This window comes from Leuciscus leuciscus (genome assembly GCF_965113295.1).
Source record: "Leuciscus leuciscus genome assembly, contig: HAP1_SCAFFOLD_879, whole genome shotgun sequence".
NCBI lineage: Eukaryota > Metazoa > Chordata > Actinopteri > Cypriniformes > Leuciscidae > Leuciscus > Leuciscus leuciscus.
This window is the reverse complement of record NW_028117861.1, coordinates 3,550-17,453: the sequence shown is the minus strand read 5'-3', so window position 1 is coordinate 17,453 and position 13,904 is coordinate 3,550. Positions and strand designations below refer to the sequence as shown.

Genomic DNA, 13,904 nt, shown 5'->3' with positions numbered 1-13,904 from the left:
TTATCTTACAAAACTATGAAATCCAGTGGTAAAATCTGCTCTTTTTTTTAAATAAGAGGGCAAGATAGGACAACAGTGTCTGTTGGTCACCAACAAAGACAATTTTTGACCCGGGAAAAACCCTGAAACCATTGTATAATAAAATGCACTGAAACACTAGACCTTATTAGTAGTATTGACAAACTTTACCTCAGTCTGCTTCTTCCTCTGCTTCTTCATTCTTCAGTGTTGCCCTCAATGCCATAGATATTTGGACCTGTTCTCTGGGCATGAAACTAATAAATGAACAATGGGATCACTAATACACCCGTACTAATAAAAAAATAAATAAATAAAAAACTCAGAAATAAAACTTACGGAAAGAAATTGGCACATAATCTGGTATCCAGCTCGTCATCGTCATTGATGTAGCACACGTGATCTTCTCAGACAATCTGAATTCATTTGGCTGGTTCCTGAAAAACATAAAAATCTAAATTAGATTCAAATATAACATTTCTATTCAAATGCGGTTATGAAAAGCAGTAGTACACCGACTGAAGCAAAATCTTTGAACACTTAGCTTTAGAAGGTATATTGCACACTCATATCCAGACAGGACTGCTATGGTCTCCCAATTCTTCCTGCAACTTTACAGAAGGGCACATATCAATCATAGAATAGCAGGGGACTGCATATCCCGCACAGATTGTCACAAATTGTGTAGATTGAACATCAATTCAAGTTAAAATGTATGTTATAAGGTCAAAATCAAACATTACAATGGTGTCTTGCTACTTCTCTCTTTCCCTTGTCTTTTATAACTTACTGCCACTGTTGCTCTATGACTGTCTGTGTCCTCCCTGGAGTTGTCACACTATTCCTCCGTCCTTCCTGCTGCTGCTGAGGTTGCTCCTTCCTCGTAGCTCAGTGGCATAAACCCTAAACATGACCTAACCACAATCTAACCGCAACACGACCATACGCGCCAACCCGTTTGATTAAGGCTGTCGAAGCCCCGCTGATGTCACGTATGCAGGTCCATTGGCAACGGTTCCGTATGGCATACTACCTAACAACCCGACCATACGCGCCCAACCGTTTAACTAAGGCTGTTGAAGCCCCACTGGTGCGTTATAAAGCAGTTTCAGTGGCAAACGGTTCCGTATGGCATACTAACCTACCACAAAACACAACGATATCTGTCCACCAAAAAAACCCGAATTAACGCAAAATACAGTAAACGGGATTGTGATAACTATGATAACTATGCAAGACACCCGACTGAAGGCACAAATCCGGATGAGAGATGTAAATATGATCCAACAGAGTGTTCTTTTTAGTTGTTGCTGTGGTGATCAGTTGCGTGTATCCTTTAGACTGAAACAATTCCAGAACAGTTTTATTCCCTGTGCAGAGGAGATCCTCATTAAAATCGCCACAGATTATGACAGGATGTTCGTCCACGATGTCCAAATAATCCAGCAGACTCTTCAAGTTTTCCAGGAATCCTTCGAATCCGTAGTGTGGTGGCCTGTAGACAGCAGCGATTGTTGCTTTGATCGGGCTATCTACTTTGATGACGACATACTCCAGATCGGTCACATTTTGTACAAACTGCCTAGGCTGAGCTGAAATATGCTCTTTGCAATATATTGCAACTCCACCGCCAGCTTTCTGTGCAATTTCTTGGTGTGTCGAGTAGGAGACATGTCTGTTACGCAGAAACATGTTGTATCCATCCAATTGGACGTGAGGTGTAGTGAATGATCCGGTCAGGTGAGTTTCCGTCATGCAAAGAATATCCGATAGAAGCAGTTCATGATGGCATCTGATATCTTCAATGTGGGATGACAGTCCTTCTGTGTTGTGATGAATGATTTTAAGCGTTTGATCCATGTTGGTTTCCCTCACCTGCTGCAAAAGTGGCATGATTCCTTCGAATGTTGCTCTGGTCATGTTTCCCAACGAGGCTGTGACTGTAGGATCTGCATATATCTTCTTTTCACTGAAGTCCGTGATGTGCAATCCACGAAGTGAAGTCGTTCTGCTGAGGGCAACGTAGGCCATTCCCGGCTCGAAAATCTTCTTCAGTGACACCACGGCATTCTCCATTGTCATGCCTTGAACTTTGTGAGTTGTGCAGGCATAAGCTAACTTGATGGGGAATTGTCGACGAACTGCTCCTTTGCTAAGAGTTTCTTCGGATCTCTCGATGTAAACCAAGTCATCTTCTTCACCTTGCACCCTTTTGCGGTGTTTCCTGCCTGCGTTTGGATTGTCGAGCTGAAGTCCTAACATTTGCACGGTGTCGAATCCATCTTTTGTCTTATTGACAATGTTTGCAATCTTTCCAAAACACCCGTTGACTATTCCATCTTCAACGTCCAAATTTCTAGTCACCATTATGCGTACTCCCAACGCAATTTGTATGGTGTCAGGCAAGTTGTCCTTTTTTCCGGTGATGGGCTTCTTTTGTCTCTTCATCCCTCCTGTTCTGGGGTCTTTCCTGTAGTCCTCGGCATCGATGGTAATGATGTCAGTGTGAAGAGCATGAATTGTTTTGGTATTGTGTGCGTGAACTTCCTTGTTGGTGGCAAATATGTGAAGTGCATCACACGGGCAGTCTTTGGGGTCCTTCACAGCCTGGAGTAGCAAAGCTCTATCTTGTTCGGCAAGATCATCGGTCTTCTGCTTCACCCGTAGGCGGTTTAAAAGTTGGGCAAAAGCCAGGTCTTCTTTCTGACGCATGATCTCGGTGAGGGTAATCATTTGGAAATGGTCTTTCCAGAAGTCCAAAACATCCTCTTCGTAAACGCAGAGTGGTTTGGCTTTACCCAGAGGTGGCAGTTGGTAAAAGTCACCCACGGCGAGGACAGAGATTCCCCCGAAAGGTTTCTTGCTGCCTTTGATTTGCTGACATCTCCAGTTTATGTAGGCAAAAAGATCCTTCGAAATCATGGACACTTCATCGATGATAAGAATCTCCACATCGCGTAGTCTTGCTCGTAGTTCATCTAGGGCATTTCCAAGTCCTTGATACGGTGGCTTCAGATTCCTTGGAAGTTTTAATATGGAATGCAGTGTTCTACCGGATATGTTGAACGCTGCCGTTCCAGTAAACGCACTCAAGAGCACCGTAGGCACGGACAGATCTCCTTCCTCCCGTAGTCGAGGCAGTTGTCGCAGAATTTTGGTCGCTTCCGTGTATATGCACTTGATGACATGTGATTTGCCACAACCAGCACCACCTGACATGAAGTAGAAAAACTGTTCTGGATTATGACCCCACACACGCTTCTGACACCACTGGCAGACCGTGTAGAATATGGCTGCCTGTGTCTCGTTTAGACTCCTGAACATCTTCCTTACAAATTCAATGCTCATCTGCGGTGCCTCTATTTGTGGCACGACTCCATCTCCATGTTCAAGAATCTGAAATTCTGGGACATCGTCTTGTACATCCTCATCATCTGGATTGATGTCTTGTCGTTCTGCAACGCACTCTAAACGATCCACTTCAATTTCAGGTGCAAAAGCGGTCCACGCGTTCTCGGATGGCCCTTGCTGTTGCAGCTGATCGAACGCCTTATCCACCTCGTCGCTGTGTTTTTCAAACTTTTCCTTGTTTACTTGCACTACGGCACAGACAGGGAAAAGCACACGATGGTGGGTAGGTAGTTCCACCTTTGCACTCTTGTAAAACGTCTCATATGTCGGAAATCTAGGCGGTTTTAGCTGTTCGTTGCTCCGATGTGGCATATAAAGCTTAAGTAATCTACTGTAAAACTTTTCGGGTTGTTTTTCCTCCGAAAAACGTGCATACCTAATAACTGCAGCCTTCCCAGATGTTCTCTTCTGAAAAAAACCCATGCCGTTGAGCAGCTGGTGAACGTTCTTGCCTTTAGTTTGTTGACCGTACACGATGCGGCACTCCGAAGCAAAATCTGCCAGACACATCTTTTCAAAGTCATGCGTTTGAGGCCTTGCTCTGTATTTATCAATCATCCCTGACATCCACACATCCTCCGAATCGGGATTTTTATTTTGTAGGACGCTTAGGGGAAGACTCATCTTTAGCGTGTCATCATCCGTCGGTAGAAACACAACACTTCGTGAACACTTCTTCAATGGTAAGCTGCATGTTCGTGCCACAGACTCCTGAGCGCTAACTTGCCTGTGTTTGGAGTAGGCTTGCATTATCTGCTTCATTTCATCTTCCTCGCCAACGTTCGTCTCACGCACACTCTTGATTACGTTCTTAAGTAAATCGCCCATTTCATGCTCCGGTTTGGAAATATATGAAAGCATATACATAACGCAGCTAAAAGCGTCAAGAACGAACTGAATGTCCATATTAGCGTTCCATGCCCTCAACAAATCGGGATTGTATCCATTCACCCAAGACTCCTTTGGATCACGCTTCAGCAGAATCACGTTGGCATTGGACAATGCTTCGACGTTGTCATTGTAGTCATCGATGGACAACTTACTCTTTGTCAGTAGGTCTGACAAGCTGTCAAAGGAGGCTTGGGGGTCATTCAACTGATCCCACACCGGTTTGAGTTTTGCCCTGGCTTCGCTCATTGCCTTTTGAGCAGCCTCCCGTCTCAACTTCCTTCTTTCTGCTTGATTTTGGGCTTTCTCTTGCTCTTCTTCAGGACGCTGTGGTTGTTTAGATGCAAACATGCAGCTTCCAGATGGAGAAGTGTCCGTGTCATCCTCTTCTTCAGGACGCTGTGGTCGCGGACGAGTGATCGTGGTGCTAGACACCGGTAGTTTGGGGAACCCAAATCGACACAAAAGATTTCCCTTCTTACAGGACTTTGAGTGGTTCCTGCTGTGAAGCTGGACCTCTGTGACGATCTTGTGAAGCTCAGGATCAGCCGAGGGATCGGGCAATTGGCAGGTTATGTTGCGGTCAATAAAGTCACAAACATCCTTGTCAGAATCCTTTTCAAACTCGGGTGCGTCCTTTATCCAAACAAGAAGATGGATATGTGGGCTCCCTCTAGCTTGAAACTCCACTCGGTAAAAGTAGTCCTCAACTTTACCAATGGGTTGGGCAGGCGACAAAAGCAGATGAGTCATTAGCGCATCCACCCGCTTCTCAAACATTCGCATAACGGTCACTGGATTGCTTCGGAGGATTTCACACTTTGTCGTCCAGTCAAGCTCGGAAAAGTCGACGTGTTCACCTTGCTGGGCCTTGATTGCTGTAATTACTTCAGGCCATCTCATTTCGGCTGCACTGAATGTGCAAAAAAACGTAGGGGTTCCTAACTGTCTTATCATAGCCTGTAGATCCCTCAAAGTTTTCTCCCAATACGATGGAGAGCCTCTCAGTGGTTGCATGAACCGTGTGGCGTCTTTGTTGTGTACCAATCTTTCAATCTCCCGGTTGTCTTGAAGCAGTCTGTTAGAAATTCTTCGGCCGTCTCTTGTGAGAGGTTTGCCTTTTCGCAACTGAATAGACATGCTGTTTCTAGCCATTTGCGTTTCTATTACAAACTGAGCAAAGAAAAGATAACTCTGATCTTTTGCAAAACGCGTGTCCACGCTGAACAATCTCGCGTTGAAATACATACTGGGAGATATTGAAATTTGTCTTTCCTCGTCAATGGAATTCTGTCCAGTGGGGAATTGAACAGGGAACGCCATGGCTTCCAGCTTTGGGATTTTGAAAAATCCAACAGGCTTTTGTCCTTGTGCAGGTGCGATACTAAATATTCCCTCACCGTACGACAAGATCTCATGTCCGATGTCGGGCGGCTGCATGCACGTGTCTAATGTGAGCCCGGGTCGAAGCTCATCATTTTCCTCGACGCTAACGTGTTGCTCATCCTGCTCAGCAACATCGACTTCTTGTTGCATCTCAGAGACTTCAGCTTCCTCGTCTAGGTGACTTTCAGAGACATCAGCTTCCTCTTCTAGGGGACTTTCAAATACAGCAGATTCTCTTATGGAGATATCCCTGTATTCCGAATGCATTGCTTTCAGCTTCGATAAAGCTGCAAGCACGTTATGCATATTCACCGTGTGGAAGTGCTGGTATCCTTTAAACTTAACGTGTCTCTTCAGCTTCACCTGCAGCAGCTGGGCCTCACTTCTTGGTCTTGGCAGAGAGTTGACAGTCTTCTCCATCTCGGAGGGCACACACACGACGGCACCACGTACTGCTCTCTGCTGTCCTTTGGGTAATGCAACTATTTTAGCAAATGGTAAAATTTTTGCAATGAGTTGACGTTCAAGGACATTTAATTCATCCAATTCCGCAGGGATTGGTGGCAACTCCAGTTTGTTGGCTGCTGCAATTGAAGACATCTGTCCTCTCTTGAGGTGGCTGTCACAAGTGGGGCAAATCCATTCCTGTCTTCTCTCTTCTGGAACTACGCAGCAACCTGAGCAGGCATTATCACAAGTGTGAACATACTTCCCGGTTAGGCAAGACGCTGCAACATGAACGTTTTTGTTATAACTTGTTCTATTACAGACCTTGACTTGATTAGGAAACAGGGCTCTGTGACAGACTGTGCAGACATGTGTAGGGCCATGCTGAATCTTACACCGGAATGCATGTATGGCACTTTCCATCACTTTGTTAACCAAAGGCTGGGGTGTTTCCTGTCTAGGACGGATGTAAGATGTATATTTCTTTTTTATCCTGAGTGCGCATTGCAACCGATGAAGAGCGTGATATGCAGCATTGCCGGCACATTTTTGGGTCTTGCGTAGAGTACATCGCAGGATGTGATGTGCTCTGAACTCTGGGTCACCTGCATATCTCTTAACCATGTAGGCTTTCATTTTCCTCTGGAAGAGAGTATCTGTGCTGTACCTCTTCTTGATGTACTCTTTCTTCTTCTTTTGGAAGAGAGCATCTGTGCTGTACCTCTTCTTACTGTATTCTTTCATCTTCTTCTGGAAGAGAGCATCTGTGCTGTACCTCTTCTTAATGTACTCTTTCTTCTTCTTCTGGAAGAGCGCATCTGTGCTGTACCTCTTCTTACAGTATTGTTTCATCTTCTTCTGGAAGAAAGCATCTGTGCTGTACCTCCTCACTATGTACCCTTTCATTTTGTTTCGGAAGAGAGCATCTTGATTATACTTAACCTTAATTGCTTCTTTTTTCTTTGATTTGTATTGCAAAGAAGTCACATACCTCTGTCTATCATAATAAAAATGTTTATGTTTTCTGGTGGCATAAGATGCAGCTGTGTCGTTAGGTTCTCCGCTTTTTTCTGAAATTTTAAATGTTTTACGCATTTCTTTTCTTCTCCTGTGCTTATTTGTTTTACCTACCGCTTCTTGGTTTTCAGCTCCTGAGCCGACAAGACTTACTTTGGCTCCAACATTTGGCACTGGTTCTGGTAGAGGTGAAATCACTTGTGATACCTGTTCACAAACAGATGTTGAAGGCAGTTGGACAGACTGTTGCTCCGTTTCAAATGATACCGGCATGAATTCATAGCTGGTCTCATCACCACGATCTCGGAAGATCTTGAGAACTCTGTCTGCCATGTCACTCAGGTGGGTGAAAGTCAACATGACAGCAGTTCCATGGCCAGTAGGATGGGGCAAGCCTGCAGCAGTCCTCGAGTGTGAATCGAAGTATCCGTACCTTCCAGATCTGTCTCTGAACACAGCAATACACTCTGGAGCGACAAGGAGCAAAGCATGACTGACATCTGTGGAGAGACACTGTAGCCTTTCAGTGAGAGGAATCCACCACTCTTCAGTGCCAGGGGTCCCTGTGGCTCTGAGGTATCCAAACATCACTCCTGACTTCAGCACATTATGTGTCTGGTGAAATGATGCAACGCTCAACGGTACGTCCTCCATTGTCAGATGGTTGCGATTAAACCTCCCTTCAGCAATAAGCTGCATTTTAATATAGACATAACACGCATCTCCATCCTCTAAAACTCTATCAAGGTCAGACATCTTGAACGTAATCCCTTCACTCTGATTAGCTAAAAATGCCAACGCTACACACGTGCACTGATGATTTCTAGAGAAACTCTCATACCTATCATCACCTTGACAATGAGATGCCTGCACAGACAAAACCCTGGGTGCAATATCACTAGCTTCTGCATACGTTCTACCCGAAAACTGAGCTACAGCTGCACTGGTGCCTGCCTGTTCAACCTGTAAATAATCATTCATGGAATTAGGCTGTTGGTAAAAATTAGTGTTAAATTGCACTTCATAGTGTTTGGGACAAAGACATTTTTGCTAAACAGTATTAAAGATAAACTGAAAAACTAAAGAAAAGGCATTGAAAATTAAAGATTAATTAATTAATTTGATTAATTAGTGATTCAATTTAACAATTTACATTGTAATAAATGTGCTATACGGATTTGCATGTGTGTGAGACAGAGCCGCTTGTATGGAAGTAAAATAATAACAAATGTGTACTGTAGCCTACACACACTGTCTGGTATTGGTTATTGGTGTTGGAGCATTTTTACGAGTACGAGTACATGAGCTCAGTATCGGGCCCGATACTGATACTGGTATCGGTGCATCCCTAATGGAGATTATCAATCGGCAATCTACTGATATTCATATACTTATAGCAAGTGAGCATTGTTGTTTTTTTGTTTATTTCTAGAGCTGCACGATTAACAGAAATTAATCGAAATTACAATTTGGCTTAGTGTGAATATTTAAAAAATTGCAATATTTTAATTAAATAAGTATATGCGCAGCACTGAGATCAAAGCGGATCGACACCAGTTCACAGTAAATGCTACTGCAAGCACTGTAAATTTGAGTCACTTATAAAAGGTGTATTTGAAAATCATAGAATAAGGCAGAAATTATATTATTTTAAAGTGTTGTATAGTAGAGATGCACCGATTGATCGGCTGGTGACCGGAATTGGCCGATTTTCACGTGATCGGCGACCGGCCGGTCAGTCTGACAAATGCCGATTTTATGCCGGTCAAATGCACTCGGGAGCCGCATTATTAACATCGCGCAACATCAGCATCACACGTGCACACGGAACGCACATGTAGGAAACCTCGTCCGTTCAGACCGCAAGCGCGTATTTTTTTTCATTGTGCATGTTAATCAATGAGTGCATTCACAACGGAAGCGGGAGCAGGAGCGTCGCGAGCAGTGAAGCGCGTGTTTCGGCGCCGAGTCTATTTGCTGCACTACTCACGCTCAATTAAAGGGAAAGCACACTTTTGATGGACAAAATAGCCTAAATAGGGTTTCACAAAAAAAGTGCCCAAAATGCACAGAATTTGCGTGTTTTAACAAGAACTGGAGTAGGCTATGAAGACTAATATTTATAGAAAATGTAACTTACCCATTTAAACTTGTTTTATTATTCAGTTTGTACAAGTGATGGCAATAGGCCTGTGTGTGTGTGTGTGCTTTGAAAAATATCTTTATACTGCAAGGCTATATTTATTTTATTTTTTATTTATATATTATTTTATTGCCATTCCCTGTTTTCATACAGACGTTTAGTTTGCTAAATATATAAAACAATTATTGGATATTGAATGTGAAAAGGAAATGGTTCTTCCATAACACTGCACTTTAGATGTGTGTGAATTACCCACACCTGGAGTAATTTATATAGTTCAATTTTATAGCATTTATAAACAAATATGTACTATGCAAATTGTAAAATGTTCTATTACAGAAAAGATATAAAATAAATATTTGTGTGTGCTGTAAAGTGGTTAGAAAAAAATGAAATCGGAATCGGCTAAAATCAGTATCGGCAGGTCAAACTTAATGAAAAATCGGAAATCGGAATCGGCCCAGAAAATTGTAATCGGTGCATCTCTATTGTATAGTCATAAAGTCATTATGATTAGCATTGCAGGGTCCAGGCTGCGACCAAAAAAGTCGTCATATACGACCCTTTTTTTGAGAATTTGCGAGTTAAAATTTGATGTGGTCGCATTTGTGAAATCGTGACAGCCCTAGTCCCAAACATTAAGGTGCCCTGTAATGAGCATGTTGCAAGACACAGATATCAATAGTACCTGGTTAATCCTGGAGGGTCTGGTCTGGTCATCCTCCAGGTCCAACTTTCTCCTACGAATTTTTTGAGCCTGAGATCTCTTTCCTTTCCGCGGCATCCTTTAAAATATGAAGAGATAAAAAGAAATGACAAAAAATGATTCTTCACAAATGTATCTGTTTAACTCACTAATTTGAGTGAATTAAGTACATTTTAAAAGTAGAGATTTTACTTTCAAGTCTCAAATCATAAAAAGTAGCCATGGATTTCTTTTTAATACTCAAAAGTAATATTTAAATGCACTTATTTGTTAGTAAAATTCATTTTAATTGGACATTCTCACTTAGGTAGGCACATACTTTGAACGTTCTCCAGATGTAACAGCTGTTGAGCCTAAAAAGATAGATAAAACCTGTAGTACTCTCAGGAAGAAAACAAACAGTTAAACAAGAACAACGAAAGAGACACTGTGTAAACTTGTAAATTGCAATAAAGTTTTTTTTTTTGGGGGGGGGGGGGGGTGGTAGGTGGTGGGTCGGTGGGTTGAGGTGGGCGGGGGGGGTGAAGGTGGAGGGGGTGGGTGGTGAAGGTGGAGGGGGTAGGTGGTGAAGGTAGAGGATGTGGGGTAAGAAATGAAATAAACTGCTCTCTGTAGAAAACGCCAAAACACAAGGAACCTGAAAAATATATAAAAACAGACATATTAAGGCACAGGGACTACAATTATGGCGATGGGATGAAAATGCCATAATACAGCTTTTAAGAAACAATATTAATACTAACCAGAGAGAAAAGTACAGCAGAAAATGTAGGTTGTGCTCTGATCAGTCAGTCTAAAAAAAAAAAAAAAGACAACATAATGAAATTTATGATAATGATTAGCAATTTATCTCAAGAATTTCTTTTTTTGGAATACTCTTATATTTTCTAGAAGCCGAGTTATGTCAAATATGCTGCCTAAAACCTGTGATGGACCAACCATCCAGCAAGTTTACTATATAGGACAAGTAGGTACAGGACAGTTAAATGTAGTCTTAATTATTTGTGGCATAAACAAAACAGTTTTTTTCTAATAGCTTTTATATTTCTGATCATTTTTAAACTATAAAGATTTTCTTATCAACAAGCCAAATCTGAAGCATTTTGTATTTGTGGCCATGTCCCTAATTAAACCTTTACCTTTGAAATGCAGTAAGGAATGCTTGTGAATCAGTATTCTGAAACAGAGAAAAAGAGTGTCATAAAACTCAACACCACACTCACAAACCATGTAACTTGAACTTTCATTGCAAATAATAACACTGGAAAAAAAGCTGAACATGTTCACCTCACTCCAGTCTAAACTAAATGATTTCTACAAAAATGTTTGTCATTTTCTACAAAAATCTACACATTGTTATATAAATAACCTAAAAATACTGTAGTTTATTAAGGTGAAATCTTGCTAACCACTATTAATAATAAAAAATGGGGTAAGCACTTCTGAGTTCTGAGTAAATTATGTTTGTAACACTTTACAGTATGGTTTGATTTAACATTCATGTATTACGCTAACTAACATTAACTAACCATGAATAATACATTTGTTCCTGTATTAATTAATTGTAGTTAATAAAAATAAAGCTTTTCATTGTTTGTTCATGTTTCTTCACAGTGCATTTACTAATGTTACCAAATACAACTTTTGATTTCAATAATGTAGGCTACTAGTAAATGGTGAAATTAACATTAACAAAGATTAATGGTTTATTAATAGTTAATGTTAACTAATGTAGTTAACAAGAGTTTGATAAATGGAACCTTATTGTAAAGTGTTACCTGCTGTTATACACCGATTCAGAGATTAGTGTTGGACAGATCAGTTGTTTTAACAATTCATTAAAGTGAATCGGTTCAAAAGAGTCATTAGTATGCGAGTCGTACGTGTACGCGTTGTGATTATCCCAGCAGTTAGGACATCGCACAAGATTGAACACATTTCATCTCTGAATAGTTTACTGAAAGTGTGTTTTATGTCATTTGAATGTGAGTAACGATTTTCAGAGAAAATGAGGCAACGGCGTTTTTTTCCAGCACAATTCACCCATTCAGGGTGAAAAATTACAAAATTACATTCTTAAATCTCAGAATGCTCTACGTGAAACTTTGTTATTTCTACCTTTTACCATCGTGTTATTTGATTTTGATAAATTGCGGGAGTGAGAAGAGAGCAAGACATCGCTTTGAAGACGTTAGAGTGCGCGCGCGCCGCTGGGGCTCTCTCCCTCTCTGCTCGTTCTTTCAGTGCGTGCACTTTCACATGCGCAGCAGTCATCACTCACCGATCAAATAAGGCTCTGGCAGGACAAAAATTCGTAGGAAAAACCCAGAAACAAAGCTGTCTATCTACAGTGCAAAATTCATTTCTTACATAATTTTGCACTTTGTGGTTTATGATTAGAGAATTCTGTGACGCAGCGCGCACTGAAATCAGTTCTCACCGGATTTCTTCACCGGTGACTAATCTAACAGCCTTTGATTGGACGTTGTATTTTTAAACTCAGCAGAAACGCGTGTGATTGGCTATAGTGCTCAACACTGCATTTGATAGCCATGAACACTGATGTAATGCACCAATCGACATTATTTTATCATAATTCTTTAGTACCATAAAATATATTCTAACTATAACTTAACTAAAATAAAGTGAATTTATTTTTAATTGATAAAAGTTACACTCAAGGTATTTGGTCGGTTCTGAGGCCGACCCACAATCTATAAGGAATATCTGAAGAAAAACATATTCATTTTGTTTCTTCACCACTCCTCAAAATACTGTGAATCTCGTCAACGTAGTAATCGATGCGTTATGCGTCACATCATGCTTTAATAATGACCAAAATGCTGCAAATATAGTGAAGCTGGTGTCTCTATCCTACTTGAAACCATTTCAAACAGATTGTAAACGCGGATTTGTGTAGCTGCTAACATGAAGCACGTGACCGCAAGGCGCGAAAAGCAATGTTATCAACTCAATCTTGAGAAATACCAGTAAAACACTCATGGAACTCCCGTTATATTAAAAGCTAAATACAGAGAAAAAAATAATTTCTTAACGTTACATACATTATATTTACACTTTGTGGTTTATTAGAGAATTCTGTCAGTGAGTGCGCACTGAAATCGGTTCTCACTGACTAATCTAGCAGCTAACTGCCTTTGATTACGTTACATGAGGAAACTTTGACGCTGCCTTTGACATGAAGCGGCATCAATCGACAATTTTCATAATGATATTTCTGAGGCCATATGCATTAATACAACAGAGTAACAGTTACCAGAAGTATTGTACATTACCATTTAATCTACCATGCTTTCGCTTAAAATAAGCGCCAAAATAACACACTCCTCACACAGTATTTAAGCTATTGTAAGCTACACAAACAACAAAAACCAAATGACGTAATATCCATCAGACACGTAAAAAAATATCATGTTACTCTTTAACACAAAGATTGAAGTGTAGACATAACGTATCATACATTACCCTCTTAGAAAAAGGTAGCTTCAGTGCAAACAAAAACGCTTTTTAAAAATTAACTACAACTCATTACAATACGAATAATATTACCTACATTTAATTCAAACAAAGAGCTGCATTTGACAATACAAGGCTTTATAAAACAGCATATTTGAAAACAACCGTCTCCACTTACCTCAAGAGAATAATGGGACAGTTGACCAGCTCTGCTCCAGTGAAGTCGATCTCGCAGCCAATCAGCGGCGAGCTTTGATTGTGCAACCAATAGAATCGCACCTTCTAGTGATGAATCGGCCATGAATGATTCGTTCATTGTGAACAAATCTATTGGTGCGTTCAAGTCATCTCGTATAGATCGTATTTACGAGTTGAATGCACATGAACGCCACCACAATGTCGTAAATACCA

At 41.0% G+C, this 13,904-nt stretch overlaps 1 long non-coding RNA gene across 2 annotated transcripts; it reads right to left on the bottom strand.

Annotated features, from left to right (window-relative positions):
* Window positions 1-34: 34 nt before the first annotated feature.
* Window positions 35-10,087, bottom strand: LOC309492051. 2 transcript variants are annotated; one of them, XR_014203412.1, is made up of 3 exons: window positions 9,999-10,087; window positions 358-629; window positions 35-275 (listed from the first exon to the last, which is right to left on the bottom strand). It is a non-coding gene; the product is annotated as an uncharacterized lncRNA (long non-coding RNA). The 2 variants fall into 2 exon arrangements; XR_014203413.1 differs by lacking the exon at window positions 9,999-10,087 and adding an exon at window positions 809-2,093.
* Between the last annotated feature and the right edge of the window lie 3,817 nt (window positions 10,088-13,904).